Source organism: Bactrocera dorsalis, chromosome 5, assembly GCF_023373825.1.
Source record: "Bactrocera dorsalis isolate Fly_Bdor chromosome 5, ASM2337382v1, whole genome shotgun sequence".
Lineage (NCBI taxonomy): Eukaryota > Metazoa > Arthropoda > Insecta > Diptera > Tephritidae > Bactrocera > Bactrocera dorsalis.
Window position 1 is genome coordinate 6,216,319 of NC_064307.1, and position 16,964 is coordinate 6,233,282.

At 39.7% G+C, this 16,964-nt stretch overlaps 1 protein-coding gene across 16 annotated transcripts in view; it reads right to left on the reverse strand.

The window, feature by feature from the left end:
* LOC105233513 (tyrosine-protein kinase Src64B) overlaps positions 1-16,964 on the reverse strand; it is a 76,004-nt gene that overhangs the window by 43,233 nt on the left and 15,807 nt on the right. For 8 of the 16 annotated variants that reach the window (XM_029553491.2, XM_029553496.2, XM_029553493.2 and 5 more), the window contains one exon: positions 8,939-8,964. The exons of the other annotated variants lie outside the window; for them this stretch is intronic. The gene's annotated coding sequence lies outside the window, so the exon portion shown is untranslated. The remainder of the gene's footprint in view (positions 1-8,938; positions 8,965-16,964) is intronic. 16 annotated transcript variants of the gene reach the window in all.

Consider the following 16,964-nt stretch of genomic DNA (forward strand, 5'->3'; position numbering starts at 1 on the left):
AACATCGCCACCTGCAACTTCGTTTTAAAAAGCGTTTCCTCCTTGCGTCTGTGGCGCCCGTCTTGTACGCTGTCGCAGACACGAAACACCTTCAAGTGTCGGAAATTATGAATGAATGAACGAGAAATTTGCACTCCTGCCATGACGCGGAGCTGAGGTTGCAGTACACACACACACACACACGTGCATGTATATGTGTGTGCGGTAAGTCTGAAAATGGATCTCCAGTAGGGCGGCATTTCTGAATGCACTATGCCGTACTTAAGAGCAGCGTGTAGGAGGGGTGTCGGTATGTATGTGTTGAAATTTGCTCCAGGCTGTATTCACCCACCATTTTGTGTAGCCCCGAACACTTTCCACTGACAATGACAATGTTTGTTAATGCGGCCGCATTGTGGTTTAAATTTCCGCCAAGGACATAGACACACACGTGGGCGCGGAGGCCATTGCATTAATATTCATTTCCCTAAACGGTTAATAAATAAAGTCTGCCCGGATAAGCTGTGTAGTAGGCTTAGTTGAATAGGATTTTGGTTAATAAGTTAAATAATAGCTTGTCGAGCTGAATTTCAGCGGAGTACGAATTCGGTGGAAGTTCTTCGGTCTGAATACGGTACAGGCAAGGTAGCTGAAGTCTATAAACATTCCGGTACCGTAAAGTTATGACTTGGGAACATGATTTAAATATTCGACGGTCATAAAGATTTTCATCAAGGTCTTCTAACATTAGTTCCATAAACGATCTGCTTCGTTCTAGATCTTTGATATTCAATAGTTAAGTTTAAGGACACATATTTAGGTTAGATGGCTGATGTAGGGAGATCGTACATGACCTGGTATCTGTAGTCCTTTGTGAAGCCATGGAAAAGAAGAACTCCCGTGTTCGGACTTATAGATTAGCAAAACGCTTAGTAGCCAATACAAATTTGCACAGGCGTTTAGTTCTCCCACCAGTTCTGTGGGATGTCTGAAGGTATGCGCTCCCAACTGTTTAAGTCTTGACCTCCCAAACGCGGGACAGTTAAGAAGGAAGTATTGACTTGTTTCCATCTCATCTTCTTCCATTCAGCTGCAGCATGGACGCCATTAGGGCAATGGCCTCTTAAAACCCGCAGAAGTAGGGAGAGGTATAGCCTTTCTGAGGGCAAAGCTATCACTAGATCTCCTGCGATCGATCTTGGGCTAAAAGGCTTTTGCGACAGCACAAGTACCGATGGTGGTAGAACACAAGAGGATACGGGGGCACCGACCAGCTCCCATTCTACCGATAGCGGTTCTAGAGTGCCTTTGCTTGCTAGCTCATCAGCTTTACAATTTCCTGCGATTCCGCTATGGCTCGGCACCCATACCAGTCTTATGACAAAGCCACTGGAAGTTATTGATGGCGAGATTAGGCACTCCTCGCCCAACCCCGAACGCACTGTAAATGAGTTCAAGGTTAGTACCGCTGCTCTGCTATATGAGTGAATGGTCACTTCTCTGAAGGAAGTTGCACTCCGGAGCAGCACATCTACTACTACCTTAACGAGTGCAACCCCGGTTTGGAGGACACTGCAATAGTCAGGAAGTCAGAAACTGGAGTTGATAGAGAGTTCTTGACTGTAAACCCCTCCACCAAGCCCAAGCTTTGGCCAATCTACAAAGAAGCTCACTGCCTCATTCAACGCATGTAAGAATTGTTTATTATATTGTTGTTGCTTAGCTAACAAGCAGAGGCCTCTCACTGTCACTCAGATGTCTCATACTCAAAAAACAATACATACTGGTATTGAGCATGTGGAACACATATTCTAATAATATAAACAAGTTCGAACAAGAGCAACAAACTTTTCCCAAAGACGATAGCGAATAGACCTTTTTAAAGTCATAAATATGCAAGCATATGCAACAGTGGCGATTTAACATGTTGCACCTTGGGGAAAGCGGCTTGCACTACACACACACACATGTTTTTAGTTAAATGCGTATTCAAGGAAAGCTGAGCGAAAGGTTCAATTTAAATGGATAGAGCTCACAAATGCACATATGCTTATGCCGCCATGAACTTTGCTTTGCTCATACGTTTCTACTACAAATAGAGACACCTCGAGAGCGAAGCGCGAGCTCTGGTGAATATTTGTAATGATAAAATATTGCTTTGAAAAAGTATGCAGCGACTGGCATATTACCTCTAAACAAGAATAACTTCATAAATATAAAATTTCAAGCCACGAAACCCCACCCTTCCATACCTATACTGAGAAGGACAGAGAAGCATGTCAAATTACCAATGTCCATTATCGGACTTACTGTTTATGTTTTCAGGCATTTTCTTGTGCGTCATATAAAATATTTACATTGAGCTCGTCGTCGCCGCTGCCTATCGAAGCTTGCTTGTAAATGGAGAAGGTTAAGCGGTTTGTCACTGAATTATCGGCTTATATTGTGGCCACCACCACCTCAATGTCCGCTGAATGAGTTGAGGGCAGCTAATAAAGAAGGTTTTGTTTTAAATCACACACATACGAGTATAATATATATTTATTTTCATATAGAAGCAGTGGATTGCTGCGAGTGCTGGAACAATGTCAGTAAAAGTTTTTAATGATTTGACGTGTATAACTTTTCGTTAATAAAACTAACATACTTCGACGTTAAATATTTATTATTTATATTTACAACTTTAACCTGCTTAAATGCTTGAAATAACAGTTATTTGTTTTATGTAGAAAACTGTAATTTCAAAATGTCGAGAAACGTTGCCTACATTTAGGAGGATACTTTATATCAATTAATTGATTTTTGCCTACGTTTAGGAGACTTCATTTCAACCTATTGATTTTTGATTTTGATTTTTGATCAGGAAAATGAAGGCATGGTGATCACCTGCAGTTTGATGGGTGGTCCACATATCGAGAGGTCCGCTTAGAACCAATAAAAACTTACTGATCTGTATAATAAACGTTTTTATGACTCAAACACTTATATTCCACTTTCACTTTCTGCGACGTTATTTGCATTTGAACAGTTACAACAGCACTACACAAGGGGAACAGAGCAATTCCCACAACAGCCCGTTCTACGCACCGGAATTGACCTGAATTTTATCCGGTAAAAGGCTGTTACTTCGGAGATCTAACCGTTTACATTGGTAAGTCTTAGTTTAAGTCGTAGGGGGATATAAATTCTTCAAAACTTACATTTTTAGTTTTATGGAACCTTAACTACAAGTGCTGCAATCAACTTTCATCGCACCAATTACTTAATTTAACCTTAAAGCTTGATAAAAAGACTTTTTTCAGCATTTATTTTGATCCAACTAACAATTAATTATAATATATAAAGATGGTCTGACCAATAGGTGTGATAGTAAGATTTAGTCTGTCTACGAAGTAATTACTACAGAGAAAACATTCAGAATGCAACAACAACAACATTCCCAGAACTTTTTATTTTGGGATAAAACTTTCAAGAATTACAAGATAAAGACAGGTGCTAAAGTAGTAAGCAAGCCTTCCAAAAAATAAGCGCACAAATTCCTAGCATAACAATCATCAAATTGCGAAGAAAATGCCATGGAATCAACACGAACGTGCTTTCTCACGAATAGTGCAAATCAAAGTTCACAAATTGTTTATGAGATTGATGACGCGTTCGAAGTATTTAGTTCATGTAAAGCCAAGATGACAGGACGTGAGTGCATCAACAAATATTTGACGTTGCAGACGCTCCTGCACATATACACACACACTTGCACACAACACACACATACATACACAAAGATTGTACATCAATTTAATTTATTTTATTTTTATATTTATTTGCCAGTCTCTCGTCGGTCGGTCTGTTTGTCTGCCTGCACACCTTCGCCTTCAGTCCTTGAGGCAAGCTTCCATGTAGCACTCTGTGTGGGCATATCGTCCCGCCACTATCAAAATATGCAAATATAAATATAAGCACATTTGCACTCTCTTCCATATACAGGGTGTATGAGCGCTTGTAACACCAAAGTCATGCTGAGTGAACAAATATGTTTATGTATGTGTGTATGTGTCTATAATATGTATATATTTAAAAGCATTTTATGTAATAATACTGTTAGTGCACAAAATGACGTCCCTGTTGCGAATTCATAAGCATTTGGTCCTGTATTTACGTGTATATTGACGGCATATCTCTATAGATCACATACAGTGTCACAAAAAATATCACATATAGTGCCACAAAAAAGTATGATTCGATCAAATCTCCAAAAAATCAGTTTAAAGTCTAACGGTCCATCACAATTTCTCTGAGTGAGGGGAGCCGGGCGAGAATTGGACAATGGGCGTGGCACCGCCCACTTTTAGGTGAAATCATATATGTATCTCGGGATCCGTCCGACCGATTACGACCAAATTTTGTATGTGGCATTCCTCCGACACTTTTATATTACAATGTGAAAATGGGCGAAATCGGACCATATCTGTTCAAATTGAACCAAATCTGTTCAAGCTCTGAGATACCAAATAAGTGGACTCCTGTACTTACAGTTGACTTTTTATGACAAATATTGGTCAATGTGTGAGATATAACGGGTGATTTTTTTGAGGTTAGGATTTTCATGCATTAGTATTTGACAGATCACGTGGGATTTCAGACATGGTGTCAAAGAGAAAGATGCTCAGTATGCTTTGACATTTCATCATGAATAGACTTACTAACGAGCAACGCTTGCAAATCATTGAATTTTATTACCAAAATCAGTGTTCGGTTCGAAATGTGTTTCGCGCGCGTGTTTTGTTCAGCGATGAGGCTCATTTCTGGTTGAATGGCTACGTAAATAAGCAAAATTGCCGCATTTGGGGTGAAGAGCAACCAGAAGCCGTTCAAGAACTGCCCATGCATCCCGAAAAATGCACTGTTTGGTGTGGTTTGTACGCTGGTGGAATCATTGGACCGTATTTTTTCAAAGATGCTGTTGGACGCAACGTTACGGTGAATGGCGATCGCTATCGTTCGATGCTAACAAACTTTTTGTTGCCAAAAATGGAAGAACTGAACTTGGTTGACATGTGGTTTCAACAAGATGGCGCTACATGCCACACAGCTCGCGATTCTATGGCCATTTTGAGGGAAAACTTCGGACAACAATTCATCTCAAGAAATGGACCCGTAAGTTGGCCACCAAGATCATGCGATTTAACGCCTTTAGACTATTTTTTGTGGGGCTACGTCAAGTCTAAAGTCTACAGAAATAAGCCAGCAACTATTCCAGCTTTGGAAGACAACATTTCCGAAGAAATTCGGGCTATTCCGGCCGAAATGCTCGAAAAAGTTGCCCAAAATTGGACTTTCCGAATGGACCACCTAAGACGCAGCCGCGGTCAACATTTAAATGAAATTATCTTCAAAAAGTAAATGTCATGAACCAATCTAACGTTTCAAATAAAGAACCGATGAGATTTTGCAAATTTTATGCGTTTTTTTTTTTAAAAAGTTATCAAGCTCTTAAAAAATCACCCTTTATTATTGAAATTCAGGGATAATCCTTTGCTGACAATGGTATGTCTGCGTGTCAAAAATGGGGTCAATACTTCCCCAAGCTCCCATATACCTAAAATGTGTGTTTTTTTTTTAATAATTTTTATTAAGAGCGTGTTTTCCTCATAACAATGCATTCTTGTGGTTAGAATGAATAAAATGTAGTGAAAGCTCGCCCGAGACCCCTTAGGTACCTGATGGTACTTCGCTGGCTTTAATCCTTGCAAGTTGCAAGAGTATAAAATGTTCGTTTATACCCGAACTTATCTCTTCATCACTTATTCCTACTAAAAGCCTTTAAATTTAGGTACTAAAATATCGAAATCGCATGTTGGAATATTTTTATTCCACACTGTACAAATTTATTGTGGTCGTTTTTTATCGGAACGCAAGCAAAATAGTTGCACAACTCTCTGCATACCAAATTATGAAATGCCACATGGAAAAAGGGATGCGCAATATATGAAAATGATAATATTTTAATGCGTTTATACAAATACATATATCTGCACACTTGCATTCGAGGATGTACACATGCGTGACACAATTGCAGAACAGTCGGTAGTTATTTGTGTATCTTGCTGGTGATTCTTCGTATTTTGTCAAAGTAATAAATTCTGTTGCATGCCGCATTCATCGTATTTGTACATGTGTGTTTGTGTGTGCTTTTATGGCATATTCATTGACATACTCGAACTTAATGTGTGAGCGTGTAAGTTTTTCACACAATACTTAAAGCTCCCATCGATTGACAAATGTCCACCGATTATCTTTACTTATGGTGAGGAAATTTGCAGTTTACAATATAGTACATAGTATAGCCATAAAAAGAACTTTTCACTCTCAGAGCTGGACTCATCCATTCGGACGACATGATCTACCCAGTTATTTGGGTCTTCCTCAACTGATGCGCTAGCGGCAACAATATTCTCGACACTACGGGACACAATGGTGACCCATTGAGAACGCTGCTTGACCAATAACACATACATATTTTGCTTATTGACGAAGCCATTCAGCCAGAAATAAGCCTCACCGCTGAAGATGATTTTTCGATGGAAATTCGGATCATTTTCAAATTGTCCTCAGCCCAATTCACGAACATACCACGATTCTGGTGGTCAAGCGGCTTCAGTTCTTACGTCAATTTGATCTCGTAAGGATGTAGGCCAAGATCTTTTCGCAAAATTCGCCACAACGACGTCACAGCACTGCCCAAAGCTTGAGAACGACGTCTGAGAGACTGATTTGGGTCTGCCTCGGCAGCAATATTCTCGACACTACGGGCACTTCTTTGTCTCACTGGCACGGAAACATTTTGTACTGTGCCTATGGATTCAAATTTGTCCACGAGACGCTCAATTGTTAATCTGATAGGACGATTTTGAAGACCATAAATTGGACGTAACTTAAGTAGATGCCAGTGACACCGAATTTTGCTAGTAAATTTTAATAATTTCGACTCGTTGTTGGATCGTATATCTTTCCATGATGAAATTGCAAACCTTACTAAAGAAAAATGTCAAAAGAGCGGGAAAAATATGGCGTCATTTGCTGTCTCTGTCGATCTACTTTTGCAGCTTCCCTATTGAAAACCCCGTTATTTTCTTATTTTAAGGAATTTCGTGGATTTCGAAATATCAAAATATATATTTTTTTAAATACTATGATATGTCTAGAATATTTTTCCAAAATTTCAAGGCGATCGCAATAAAAGTGTAGGAGATAGAATCTTTAGGAAAGCGGCCCGTCAGGCTGCACTAGTGGGCTACTGCAATCTTTTATGGTGTTTTTTGCGAAATTTTGTTAAGGGAAGTTGTGGAGAAACCACGTCAAGTTAGACCGAAAGTCATGCTATTCATGTTTGCAACTTTGCAAAAACTTCAGTTTTTTTCCCAATACTTCGATGAATCACGACCATTACTCATCTAACCAGGCAATTTTCGGCGGTCAAAACCCATGTAACCCCTTAAAAATATTTTGTGGGTACGGTGATGAGTCAATGTTATCAATATTTCAATGCAGATAAAGCTTGGAAGTCTGCGTGTGTGATTGCAGCAAAAAACTTATCCGAACATTTTAGGGAAATTATCTTCTTCTTCTTTATTGGCGGGAAATTATGTGACTCACAAAAAAATTTGAATTTGTTTTTTTGTTCCTAAGTCAGCAAGTGCGCTGGGCTTAAGTGAGGCGTATACGGTAATAAAGCTTGTCTGTTGTTATCGCCATACTTTCGTGACCGACCGTCTGCTGTAGACGACACAAAAACGAATGTGCGCGTAACTCACGAGTTTAGTGTGGAGTAGCATTTTATTTTATTGTTACGTTCAAGTTTTCACACACTCAACAACAACAAAAGCGGCAGTTCTAAAATCACAGTTTATGCCTTTATGACCACTTCTCATACACGCACACACATACACATACCTACATACATGTACATATGTTTATACATAAAAAGTACGAGTATTAATTATTAAAAAATGTACTTTATGATGTGTTATTTTTTCAACAGAAGCTGACTGAGTGCTGCAGTATAAACGCGCGCGTGTGTGTGTGCGCGTGTGTTGGCAGAAGTAAGCGAATTACAGCTTCACGCTTCTTCGTTTTTTAGCATTTTTGGAGTAGCGTTTTCCAGACTCTTGTTCCACTATATTGTTGCTTGCTCTTTGCTTTTGTTTGGGCCTCGCTGGTGTGCCGGCTGCTCGTTGAGTTTCGTTTTGTTTTGAACTGGAGCGCAATTTAATGGCCACTTTGGCACACATGTTGAAATCTGCTCGGCATAACGCGTACAAAACAGCAGCAGAAACAGCAGCAGCGTTGTGATGATGGATTCTTTTGTGCTTACGAGCAAACGGCTCTACAGACACACCGATGCATAGATATAATCGGCAGAAAAACTCATATAAGTACCATATGTATGTATGTGGGTGTGTGTGGCGTTTGCTGGGTGTGGATGCAGTGGAGGCACGGAATCATCAAAAGCATCAGCGCCAGCGATAGCATCGCCAGCAGCAGCAACGGCAGCAGTGGAAAGCGAAACAGCAAAAGTGGCTGCAACAACAGCAAGCGCCGCAGTGGAAACAGTAACTAACGATAACAACGAGCCATAATCTACAGACAGACGAACAGACAGACATGCTACTACCGCTGTAACTGTTCATGAAAGAAAGCGGTTTTAATTTTTTCTCGCTGAAATTAAGTGCTGCTTTGGTGGAATGGACGGCTTGTTGGATGGCTGGTTCATTGCGGCCACATTTGGCAAGACAGCATGGCTCTGATCAAGTTGGACACCACTAAGTCTACTCAAATAATAAAGTAATCATAGAGGTGGTCTGATCTGCGCGTAGAATCAGCTGATTTCAAGAGAAGGTCATTCTCCTAACTAAATGTAAGTATTAAAATTTGATATTAGATTCATTGCAATTTTGCTTACCTTTTTATTAACAGTATGTTGAAAAACTGTAAAGACAAAAAGCAAAAAGTTTAGAAAACATATTTACAGACTTATTTTTTATAGCATCGCATAGATAGATACATACATATATAATATATAAATTATTTGTATATTCCGTCTCATTTTATGCCAAAGGCCAAAAAATTGGCGTTGGAAAGCTGAATAAAAAACAGCTGACAGCTAAAGCAATAGGGACAGCAAACGACGCCATATTTTTTCCTCGCTCTTTTGACATTTCTCTTCAGTAAGGTTTGCCGTTTCATCATGGAAAGTTATACGATGCTACAACGAGTCGAAGTTGTAAAAATTTACCACCGACATTCGGAGTCAGTGGCCTCTACTTAAGTTACGTCCAATTTATGGTCTTCAAAATCGTCCTATCAGATTAACAATTTAGTGTCTCGTGGACAAATTTGAATCCATAGGCACAGTACAAAATGTTTCCGTGCCAGTGAGACAAAGAAGTGCCCGTAGTGTCGAGCATATGGCTGCCGAGGAAGACCGAATTCAGTCTCTCACACGTCTTCTCAAGCGTTGAGCATACCTGAGACTTCGTTGTGGCGAATTTTGCGAAAAAATCTTGGCCTACATCCTTGCAAGCTCAAATTGACGTAAGAACTGAAGCCACTTGACCACCAGAATCGTCGTATGTTCGAGAATTGGGCTGAGGACAATTTGAAAATGATCTGATTTTCCATCGAAAAATCATCTTCAGCGATGAGATTCATTTCTGGCTGAATGGCTTCGTCAATAAGCAAAGTATGCGTTATTACTCAAGCAGCAATTCACACGTACTCCATGAGTCACCATTTCATTCCGAAAAAATTACGGTTTGGTGCGGTTTATGGGCCGGTGGTTCCAACACGATGGCGCCACAAACCACGCAACGAATTTCACAATCGATTTATGAAAACCGTGTTATCCCAAGAAATGGCCCAGTCAACTGGCCGCCTTAGTCGTGCGATTTGACGCCATTAGACTATTTCCTGTGGAACTACGTCAGTCTATGGTCTATGGCAACAAGCCAGCGACGATTGATGAACTTCGTAAGAACATCGAATGTGAAAATGCAGCAGTATCGGCCGATTAATGTTTGAAAACCACCAAGAATTGAGTTCAGCGTCTGGACTTCTGCCCGTTGTAGCCATGCAAAAGAAGACGAGCTTCATACATAATAGCAATGAATGGACTTTCATAGGAAAAAAAAATCTCATTGATATCCCAAACCGTTTTCGTTTTATTAAAAAAAACTTTGTAGCGCTGTTAAACCTATTTTAAAATAGGTAAGGAGATGATCTCAGGATCGCTTTCAAAGCTTGCTGAATTCAGTTTCATTTCGAAACCATTAAGCTAGCATCGAGTCAAGTGTCATAGAATATGCTTTAAAATTTCTTTCCAATAAATATTATTATCTACCCACATATGAGTATTTCAGTAAAACCATTAAGGCTCAGCTGGGCCAAACTAAAGCGAGTCAAATGGACGTTTAATATTAACATAAGCATAAAAATTACATTAGTGTTAAGTACTTGAACACACACTCACACGCATATATTATACATAAACCAAATGTAGATAAGTGCTCACTATAAAAAGTATAAAAGTACAAAAGTTAAACCGAAGAATATGGAATATGTTGCAAGGCAAACTCTATACACACACACACACGCACACAAGCGCATAAAGCATACGAAGCCCACACGCGCAAGCCAATGATAGAAGCGAGTTGCTATTGATTTTTATGAAGGAAAACACTTCAGCAGCAACTCAGCAGGCGACCAAACAAGCAAAATGAAATTGTTCATTAAATAAAAAGCAGAATATTACCAGCCAACCAACCTATACATACAAAAGTACATAAGTATGATTATAGAAATATGCAAATGAGAAGTTATTTTAGAAGATTTGAATATAAAAAATCTAAAATTTGGCAAAACAAGTATTATTACTCAATTCCTCTGCTTTAAAGACACGACAACCCTTTGGGAACTTAAAGCAGTGCCCGGTCAATTAGACAGTTACATAAAGGAATCAGAAGAACGCAATGAAATGAAATTTTATTTTCTCAAATAAAAATATTCGAGTTTACTTGACACACCTTCAACGAGAGAGTGACGAATTTTTACCAAAAACATATGCACGGGTGTGCGGTGGTGTGAAGCAATATGCCAAAAGGTATAAATAAAGCATAAATAAAAGAAAGGCCGAACGAAAGGAAGTCAAACATAAAAATGAAATAAACCAAATAAAAATGCCAAAATGTGCCGAATAAAACGGATTTGAAAGGAAGAATAATGGTAGGCTTACGCAGAGATACCGATAACCCCACGCCGCTAAAGAGGCCTTTGTGGAGGCCTGCCTCTGCTGCTGGTGGCAGTGACATTTTCAAAGCCAGCAAACACGCAAACAGCCAAACACGCAACTGTGTAGAATTCTACTCGCGTGACACGCATCTTGAATACATTTTGTGGTTTGAGAGCGGGAGGCCGTATGGGCGAAGATGAGTGGGTGAAGCGGAAAACAAAGCTGAAGAAAATGGAAAAGGAGAGTGCAGTGTTGTATTTATTTGCTATTACATTCTTTTTATAAATATTAATGAAAGTTTGTAGCGCCAGGAAGTGAGCTTTCAATTTCTACTTATCGCATTAATAAAGCTGAGAGAGCGCAAAAGACACGGGTTCGATTAGCAGCGGTGACAGACGAACGTGCAAAACTAGATTATCCGTTTATTTAATGAATATTCAAATTAAATAAAGTATGAAAACGTGTCAAGATATGACCTTGGTAAATTTCGAATTAAGTAATAAATGATGAGAGGTTTTACTACAAGAAGTAACGTACAAAAAGTGGATTATACAGTTCTTGTTCCGGATATTGGGCGCAAGCTGATATTGCAAGATCGCCATGTGACCCAACGTGGAATTGAGACAAGTATAGGCATTGGGGGGACCAGCATAGATGCAATATTGTATGAAAATTTGGTTTTAGAAATTTTTTCCACGTGACATTTCACATAAATTTATCGATAGTACGTTGAATTCAATCGGGGTCGTAGATCACTCCAAGAGGAATTTCGTAAAGGACGGCCAAAATCAGTTTCTTTTCCTGATCTTGTGCGCAAACTGATACCTCAAGGTCGTCATGTGACCCATCGTGGGATTAAGATAACTATAGGCATTAGTGGGATCAACGTAGATTGTAAATTGTCAATCGGTCGATAACGGTGCTTCGAAAAGCGTCTATGACGTCGGGACAAGTAAAGAATCGTGGATTTATGTCCGAAATTAAACACCAGTCAACTGTATGGGTATTTCAAAATGAGCCGAATACAAAAAAACAGGACATATCGCTACCACAAGAACAATGCACAGCTTTTATTTCTCTGTCGTATAGACGCATTTATTAGCCAGTTGTCTTTCAAAAAAAGAGGAAAACCAACCGACGAAAACGGATCACTCTTCACCACCACAATACAATGCGAAGTCTCACACATCGACTGAAACAACTAAGCATTCAAAACATCGATTTTATGATAATATTTGTTTCTGTTTTTTAATACCAAAATATTAAAGGCAACCTACGTACATTTGAAGTTAACGGGTTTTCTTGCTTTCATATTAACTTGACTTGATAATGAACCGACCAAAGGAATAAAAATTTCAAGAATTTCTTTACTCCGACACCAAATGATTTAGCTAATAAAGCAAATTAGAGAATTTTTCAATGAAGTGTATACTTTTCCAATGATTATTCCAAAATTAGAACTGCCACTTTCATTAGCTAACGCAAACGCAGGGCGTTGGTGAACAGATAATCCAAAAAAGTTGTCGATATTTATTGTTTTATTTATTTATGCGGCTTTTCTGATAAATATTTACAAGCATATAGAGGCTTAGTAGGTGCAATGCACATGAAAAATCAATCACTCCAATAGATATCTATCAATTTCAGCGCTCACACCAAGCGCGAGTGTTTACAATTATCGGCTTTTAAAGAAAAAAAAATCGAAATCAAAACATATAGAAATTGTATATACATTTTTGTATATATACACATGTATACATATATCTGGTAATATGTGCAGTGTTGCCTTCAATCATTTGATTATGTGCGCACCCGATTGACACCATGGTCATGCCGCCGAAGCGGCCGATCGTAACTCGGTAGTGTTGCCATAAATTGAATACTTTATGAGTTTGCTGGCGCAGCAATGACATTTTAATGCATTTGGGAGCGGGTGAGATAATAGAAATGTTGCAATGGCTGCATAGGCTAACCGAGGCTTTTGTAATTCGAAAGCCACAAAGTACGGCGGTGTGCAACAACAACCAATATACAAGCATAAATACGACAGCGAATGACTGCCGATGCACAAACACAAATATTTTTATGTTCGTGGCTTATGCATTCTTTCAATCGGGTAATCGAACAGCGAGAAATGCATAAAAGTGATAACTTCCAACAATCAGTTTTGATTGCCGCTAAAGATAATTGATCGCCGCCGCTTTTTAATGCATTTATTTTGAAAGAAATTTCACTCGTATTGTGTGTAATTCATGAGAACAATAAAACGCTACGCGCAGCTAGTAGCAGACAAGTGGTAAGTGTTCGGTTGTAGTTTTTAGTTTCTTATGCATTTTCGTTTATTATTATTATTATTATTTTATGTTTTCCTCTGCTACATGTGTAATTTCATTTCTGTGAACACTTGGCAGTACATTTCCGGTGGTTTGAACTGAGGCCCGAAATATGAACGGGGTTAAAGTAACGTATATGTTAATGGTTATATTTTATTAACTGCAGAGAATTAGTAAGAGCCGGGCGCGATTTCAGTGCTGCATTTCGTCTTATCATTTCGTGCTCTCAGCACTAATTTTTTATCGTATTCTGTTATGGTTCAGTAATATGTTATTTATTTCGCGGCGTAATTTTCACCTCTCCATTGATTCAGCGGTGCACAGAAATATTGCTGCCGTTTGTGGGTCACTATTCTTAGTCCAATTGCACTAATAGATCAATGCATCTTTTATTTGCGGTGCAAGACTATTAATTTTGCAATAAATTTCACACAATTACCGCTAAACACATACATATGTATGTAACATTGGTAAGAAAGTATGTCTGTAAGTATTTAGGTCTCACAAATTTACCCCATAAATTAATTTAATGGCCAAATGCACAACGGTACTTGCGAATAAGCCTGTAGGAAATTTATGCGGCGCAGAACTCTTGTTAGCCGACAGAGAACACCACCACCAAGAGAAATCGCGTCAACTATGCACTCTCTTGTTTTACAGGTTTTTGTTTCAATACAGGGTGTGCCATCTTTATGACAGTTCGAATGGAACCGGAATCTTGAAATTCTTTTTTAACGACGGTTGCAAGTTTATTGAATCAATTTAGGAAAAATAAGTAAAAAGTCGCTAATTTAACTATCCGCTAAAGACTTTCCTTTCCCCAGCATAACTGACGTCATGGAAGGACCTGAAGGCAACGTCACATCATCACTCATCTTGAGATTCAGCTTTCATTGGATAATATTCCACCGAGTGGACCACGTCCAACACGCCGTAGCTGAGAGTGTACACGAAGACCGCGAAGAATCGATTCGGCGCCTTATGTCGATATCTTAAATTTAAAGCGCACAAAATACAGCCGAAGCTCGTCCTTTCCCATTGACATTGCTTCGCTCCGTGGGCTCTTGAAAAGTTCCAAAAAGAAGTAAAATTGCCGCATTTGGGACGAAAAGCAACCTGAAGGGATTCAAAAGCTGCTATTTCATCTAGAAAAGACTGCGGTTTGCTTTGGTATGTGAGCCAGTGGGATCATCGGTCGATATTTCTTCAAAAATGATGCCTGTAAGAACATAACCGTCAATGGCGACTGTTAGCGCTCCATTATAACCAACGATTTGATGCCTGAAATTGAAGCTCGTGAACTCGGCAACAGTTTGGTGGGCAGATTATTTCAGGTTTTGGGTCACGAGTGTGATTCGCCCGTTACCAGTCGAAATGCTCGAACGAGTTATCAAAAATTGGATACAACGGATCGACCATCTGAGACGCAGCCGCGGCCAAGATTTGAAAGAGATAATCTTCAAAAAAAAAGAAATGGCAAAGAATGTTCTTTCAAATGATACCCATCCATCCCAAGCAGTGGTAAGCCTCGAAAAAGATCAAAAAGATTCCGAAGTAGGACCAAGTAATATTGACTAATTATGTTTAGAAAGCAACGATTTCAAACGAACGCGCTTTCTTGCAAGGCTTTTCTGCACAAGTACAGAAACATATTTACCCGTCAAGAGTGAGTGACTGACCTGTGGATTGGGTTGTTGCAATTTCAATCGATTTCAATTCACTGAATCTATGCCAAAGAAGATTTTACGGTCAATTTACAGACAGCAATAAAGTAATCGGGTCCGACTGCTGGCAGTTTGTAGAGCAACAAAATGACATTGTTTGCCATCAGCTGCAGAGCAAAAGTGTCGGCAAAAACACAACAACAAAACAGCACAGCAATGACACTGTGGCGACAAAAGAAGCCAGCGAAGGCGTGCAAGCAGTAACTTACAGCATTCGTGCAACAATCTGCAATCTACTTGTGCATGTATGCGTACATATAGAAATGCTCAAGAGTATGTGAAAATATGCTTTAGGACACACACACACACACGTACAGGACTGGAAATATGCTTAAACATCATTCCGTAGCAGGCACTTGAGACAACAAGCATCTCACAGCGAGACAACAATGAGGTTGCTTTCTCAGCCGACGCATTCCTTGCACCCTTCTGCTGCAACGAAATCTTCAAAAGTAACGCCACAGCTGAGCTGAACCCGCCTCAACTTGTTCCTCCGAATTTATGTGCGCGCACAGTGAAATTTCCTAGCATACGGAGCCGCACTCGGCTAAGTGCTGTGAAATTCGAAGACAGCCGTATGCACACTTCCTTACTTCCTGCCACTGGGGTTGAAGAAGTTATGTGATGAACATCTAACAATTGCTTTTGATGCGCCAACGCCATGGATATGGTCGCTGTCGCCAAGTACATTTCATCCCCTCCCACCCGGCGGAAAGCCGAAAAGAGCCGTCCCACAACGTTAGAACCCTCAAAGGCACTCAGGCGATGGCACAGAGGGTGGTGCGGCAAAGTTTTGTAAGCATAAATTGGAACACGAATTCCTTGAGATTATTTCGCAGATTCCGCTTTTGCTGTTTCGCACAAATTTCACAGCATATTTTCCAGCGCAATTTGTCCGACGTGGCGTGCTGAGAGCGGAGGGAATGAGAGCGTGCGAGCGCAAAGCGGTTGGCTTGAAGGTGGGGAATAATAAACACCAAAGCCTGCCTGCCTGCCTGCCGCTCTGCAGAGGTCTAAATGGCTTTGCGTTGTTGGCTTCTTTTATTTTTATTTTGTTTTTGCTTTTTGCTTTTTGTGGCATCTAGCTCATCTTTTCAACTTCACTCTAAATGTGTGTTTACAGTGAATTTCCCTGATGACTTGATGCGGTGGCTCATACTGATGTTGACGTTGAAGAGCATTTTTGTTTCAAGGCGAATTGACAGGGCAAAAATGTAGCAGCGCTGGGTAAACTGCAGATGTATGTATGTATGTGTGCATGTGGTGGTGGCAGTAGATGAAAAGGTGCCATTTAAAGTTTGGAATGCACAGTTATGAGCGCAGTGCAGTGTTCCTGAGTGCGCTCATTTGCCAGGTGGCCTATTTATAATCATTTCTCGAATTGCAACTTTGTACTAAAAAGGGGCCGCATTGAAAAATTATTTTAATTTTTGCCTCGACGTAAATTGTTAAACTTTAGTTGTTCTGCTTGGCATCGGCGAGATCCTTGTTCCAAAAGTGACACCCTAAATTATACCCGAAAAAGTTCCCTTGTATTAAAACTAAACTCCCATCTTCTTTAATAGATTAAATGTAACTCTGAACCGCTTAGGCGAAAGCTTCATTGTGCCCTTCCAACGGTTTCCTGTATGAAATTTTGCTGAC